Raw genomic sequence first — 6,000 nt, forward strand, 5'->3', positions numbered from 1 at the left:
CTGTACTCACTGCCAAAATTCTACCAACGGCATAATGTAGATACTGTTTAGAACTTATGCAACGCTGAAGTTGTTACTGTTGGCCAAGGATGTAAATATTTGGCATTTTGTTGTGCTTTGTTCATGGGTAGCGAATGTAATTTATATGGACTCCACATGTGAGCAACATGAGTGCTTGAAAATAAAGCCAAACGTGCCCAGTGTAACAAAACTTTTGTAACGTCGCGAAAGACGGAATATTTCTCAATATTACATACGACACCTATGTGGTACTTAAATTAAATGAGATATTGTTATACAGTAAATTTTATATGAAATGTAGGTATCTTGTCCACATTTCATTCAGAAATTTGTGCAAACTAAAATCGACCATACGCAAAGTATACTCTATGGACTTTTACCTCTGCAAAGTCTTCAAAATTTCGTGCAATTGTATACTGTATTTAATGTTGCATAATAACTGCGTTGAACATCGTAACAAATTTAAGTCATTTATGGGGGGAAGGTATCAGTCAAGAAGATGTGTAAAAATCTAATTTTTGGGCCAATAGGTTTTGTGGAATCGAATGATAAGAGTGTCAAAGCAGCCGGAACACCATGTGTCTTCACAGGCGAGCAGTGCAGTGACAAAATCGCGTACAGCGCGAATGCGGGGAGCACGTCTCTGTAGCAGCGAAAGGGTTAATGCGGCCGTTGTGGCTTTACTTCATGAACTGCGCGCTCCCCCCTAAACGTAAGTTTGCGAACTATGCTATACTATGGCGCTGCTTCTCTTGGCGCGTGCGTCGTGTGCAACTGGCAACGCAGCAATCTCCCGCGTTTGGGCGGGCATGCGCGAGCCGCCAAGATAAAAGAATTGAACTATAGTGGCGTCATGAAAGTTGACGCGCCTGCTGGAGGGTTAATTATTGGAATTTCTCATCTCATCAAGTTAAGCTAGTATTAGTTGTATAACATTATTACTGAAAGAGAGAAGATAAAATTATTTTACTCTGTAGAAGTAGAAGATATATATCTGAATTTCTTATAACAAAATCAGATAGTGTTAAGCTAATTTGATCTCCTGAACTGCATGTAGTTCCCTGCTGTCCGTCACGCATGACTGGCAAATAATAGAATGCACTCTGATTGTTCACACTTTTGTTCTAAAGTTCCCTGACTTCATTTTGCTGCCAAGAATTTTCTACACTGTGTCTAAAATTTTCTGACAATTCATTTGAAACTATCTCCACCCTTGTCTATTCCTGACTGTGTTCTATTTTTCATTCTTATAGCAATAAAGAAAAAATACAAACTACGAATCGACTGTCATGCGAGGTAGCCGCGCGGTCTAGGGCGTCTTGTCACGGCCCGCGCGGCTCCCTCCATCGGAATTTCGAGTCCTCCCTCGAGCATAGGTGTGTGTGTTAGATTAAGTTAGATTAGGCAGAGTGTAAGCTTAGGCACCGATGACCTGAGCAGTTTGGTCCCATAAGACCTTACCACAAAACAATTATCTTACAGAAAACTGTTAAAGTCACTGTTACCATATAAATTCCGAATTATAAAAGTTGCTGAATTTTTTTAATTAAAGCGAATCAGCGTGCAAGCAATAAAAATGCTGTGCAATAACTACTGACCAAGTACTATTGTATAGAATTTTGCAAATGCAATAGCAAGACGAAGCATCTGTAATCGTGAAATCGTCCAACGAAACTAAACCCTGTCAGACAGGTCGACAGGTGAAACAATTTTTTTTTTGAAACTTCCTAGCAGATTAAAACTGTGTGCCCAACCGAGACTCGAACTCGGGACCTTTGCCTTTCGCGGGCAAGTGCTCTACCAACTGAGCTACCGAAGCACGACTCACGCCCGGTCCTCACAGCTTTACTTCTGCCAGTATCTCGTCTCCTACCTTCCAAACTTTACAGAAGCTCTCCTGCGAACCTTGCAGAACTAGCACTCCTGAAAGAAAGGATATTGCGGAGACATGGCATAGCCACAGCCTGGGGGATGTTTCCAAAATGAGATTTTCACTCTGCAGCGGAGTGTGTGCTGATATGAAACTTCCTGGCAGATTAAAACTGTGTGCCCGACCGAGACTCGAACTCGGGACCTTTGCCTTTCGCGGGCAAGTGCTCTACCAACTGAGCACACACTCCGCTGCAGAGTGAAAATCTCATTCTGGAAACATCCCCCAGGCTGTGGCTATGCCATGTCTCCGCAATATCCTTTCTGTCAGGAGTGCTAGTTCTGCAAGGTTCGCAGGAGAGCTTCTGTAAAGTTTGGAAGGTAGGAGACGAGATACTGGCAGAAGTAAAGCTGTGAGGACCGGGCGTGAGTCGTGCTTCCGTAGCTGAGTTGGTAGAGCACTTGCCCGCGAAAGGCAAAGGTCCCGACTTCGAGTCTCGGTCGGGCACACAGTTTTAATCTGCCAGGAAGTTTCGTATCAGCACACACTCCGCTGCAGAGTGAAAATCTCATTCTGGAAACATCCCCCAGGCTGTGGCTATGCCATGTCTCCGCAATATCCTTTCTTTCAGGAGTGCTAGTTCTGCAAGTTTCGCAGGAGAGCTTCTGTAAAGTTTGGAAGGTAGGAGACGAGATACTGGCAGAAGTAAAGCTGTGAGGACCGGGAGTGAGTCGTGCTTCGGTAGCTCAGTTGGTAGAGCACTTGCCCGCGAAAGGCAAAGGTCCCGAGTTCGAGTCTCGGTCGGGCACACAGTTTTAATCTGCCAGGAAGTTTCATATCAGCACACACTCCGCTGCAGAGTGAAAATCTCATCCTGGAAACATCCCCCAGGCTGTGGCTATGCCATGTCTCCGCAATATCCTTTCTTTCAGGAGTGCTAGTTCTGCAAGTTTCGCAGGAGAGCTTCTGTAAAGTTTGGAAGGTAGGAGACGAGATACTGGCAGAAGTAAAGCTGTGAGGACCGGGCGTGAGTCGTGCTTCGGTAGCTCAGTTGGTAGAGCACTCGCCCGCGAAAGGCAAAGGTCCCGAGTTCGAGTCTCGGTCGGGCACACAGTTTTAATCTGCCAGGAAGTTTCATATCAGCACACACTCCGCTGCAGAGTGAAAATCTCATTCTGGAATTTTTTTTTTTTTTGTAACTCGTACAAATCTGTAATTATTATTTGTTCTGCTGAAAGACTTGCGGAAATGCCGGACGTTGCATCTCTGACAACAGAAGAGTTGTGACTGGGAACAAATAAAACCGGAAATTAATTACATGTCCTACAATTTATAAAGAAATAATTTCTCAAGTATCTTACAGCGAGTTTTAAAATATTCTTTAACAAGTCGTAACAAATGTTTTGCAAGTCTCCTATACCTAACGATTAGCTTCCCTCGTCTTGTCTCTGTAACTTGCTAATAAGCAACGAGTTAAAAGTATTTCAACGGCAATACCACCACCAATTTAGAGTGCAATCCATGGTCATAATAACTGGAAAAACTACTGCCACATTCTTTTCATGGGGGGGGGGGGTTCGGTCAAGTAGATTTAAACGGTCTATACTCGATAAACATGTCTGGCCACAAAAAATGATACGAATTTATGCATACACAACTTTGACAAAATCCCTTCAGTGAGCAAGCATGTATTAACTATGCGTAACAAAAAAAATTTACCAAAAACCCTAAATTAATAATAAAGTCTCCTCCAGTGCTAGTAGCACCATCACGACAGGCTGCGACCTCTCATGTCGAGCGGTTTCTCTCCACTTCAGGCTGCATCCGAGCAGTGCCGACCCTTTCCGACAATGTTCGCTCGCTGCAACTCACGATAATAATATCTCAGACTCTGCGTTAGTGTATGCACACCAAAGTAGAATCACTGGTCAGCTTTGCACAGGGATATTGACGTTCAACTTCCAATCTTGCTAGCCCTTTAGCTTGTCAGATGAGGGAATTTATCGTTGTGAAATACCTCGAATGGATGTAAAAGTATTTTGTAGGTTCCGCCTTGAGAAAGACATAATTCCTTGGTAATTAAAGTACACATAAACCGCCACATGTCGTGTATGTTTTGGTTTATTTATGCTGTTTCGCTCGCTCCATGAGAGCATCCAAAGATACTCATTACGGTTGTGGCGACAAGTTATAGACTTGAAACGCCGCTCATAAGCGTGGTCATCATAAGCTGATATGAGTTGCATTTCCAGATCTATAATGCCAACATGCATATATTTTCATCCAACGGTACTCACATTTAACAATAGATTTTAAATAAATACCCTGATTATGGTTTAATATGTAGATTTAATATGTAGGCAACAAGATGAATTAATGTTTTTCTCAAAGTGGGTTACAGTATATATTTTTTATATCAACGAAACATGGGTTCAGATAATCAGATAACTAAACAACATAATGTCCATATTAATATATTGGTTGCACTCCTTCTAGCTCTACGCTACATATTATTATAAATGTGACTTTTGGTTGTTCATTCACTTATCATGCAATTTCTTTGTAGGGAGTAATGTACGAGGGCTATTCCGAAAGTAAGGTCCGATCGGTCACGAAATGGAAACGACTATGAAAATCCGATAAAGCTTTGCACAGATGTGTTGGGTAGTGTCTCTAGTATAACCCCAGTTAGCATCACGTCGCTCTTCTCATTTCTGAGCTCGCAGTGAGTGCGTAAAGATGTCTAGAAAATAGTGTCTGCCGCCAAGTACGAGGGCCTGGTGAGAAATTTCCCCTGAAGCTATGCAGCTAACATTACATAACTGTCGTGCTGTTTCGTCTTCAAGACAATTCTCAGCCGCATTCTGCAGGGGCAATGAAGATGCTCCTGCATCGTTTTCAAATGGAAATGTGAGATTACCCACAATACAGCCCGTAATTGTCTCCCTCTGAGTTTCAGCTCTGGTCACATGAACCGCTGTCTTTGAAGACAACATTTCGGCACAAGACAACGAGCCGTAGGCCAGCGTAGAGAATTGGCGGAGAGCACTGGCGGCTGCCTTCTATAGCGAGGGTATTGGAAAGTTGGTACAACGCTACGATACACGTCTAAGTCGGGTCGGCGACTATGGAGATAAGTAGCTGCAAGGTGTATCTAACTGTCCCAAATAAAACATTTTTGATTTTTACCGTGGTTTCCATTTCGCGACCTATCGGACCTTACTTTCGGAATAGCCCTCGTATGTGAGAATGATGCTGTCGTAGGACGCATGTCACATATGCACACATAACAATAATTTTCACAAAGGGGATGACTTCATTTACCCTACGGATACAGATCCTTATAAAAAGGCATGCCGCCAAAAAACAGAGACATTCACTCAAAGTAGTGCACAGTAAGTTGTGGACCTCTTGAACGTATAGCTATTTTGATATAATCTGAAGTTAATTACGTGTCTGGCTCAGACGGGAGAACAGTTTGCAGTAGTGACTTATTTGCAGAACAATCTAGAGCTCCGACGCGATGTATTATGCTTAAGCGATGCACATATATTAGCCCTTATTTCTTGGCTCGTAACTCCAGATGCGACATCGTGCCGAAATCTGCATATCTCGCAAGTCGTATCTTGTAATTGCCTTCCGCGACAGAAATGCCCTTTGCAGGCGCGTCAACTGGGTCACAGCAATTAGATTACCACCTCCTCCGGAGAAGCAACTCTGTCCGCTTTTCATCGCTTCCGTCTACATCTACTCGTATTAGGCTTTGTGCTCCAAGCTGGTCCTCGCCTCACGAAATAGTACACGGAACCTGTAGCTGGCCTGCTGCAGCAAAACGTAGTAATTCACAGTAATGTTAAGAGTTTTGGTTCTCTGGAATGAACAAATTGAATTTAATATAATACCGATATACTTACATTATCTGTTATAATATGAATTTTATTTTCCATTATTCAGTGAAAATTTCGTCTCTAGTCAGTCATCTTTTATCAGTCTACGGAAGTTAGCGTTCTTTTCAAGACAATGATGAGGCGTACTGTAAAAGCCTTACAATTTAGGGCAGCAGTACATGCTAGGAATAATGGGCGTAGATGCAAGCTAATTCTTTCATT

The sequence above is a fragment of the Schistocerca nitens genome, chromosome 8 (genome assembly GCF_023898315.1).
Source record: "Schistocerca nitens isolate TAMUIC-IGC-003100 chromosome 8, iqSchNite1.1, whole genome shotgun sequence".
In the NCBI taxonomy this organism is placed as follows: Eukaryota; Metazoa; Arthropoda; class Insecta; order Orthoptera; family Acrididae; genus Schistocerca; species Schistocerca nitens.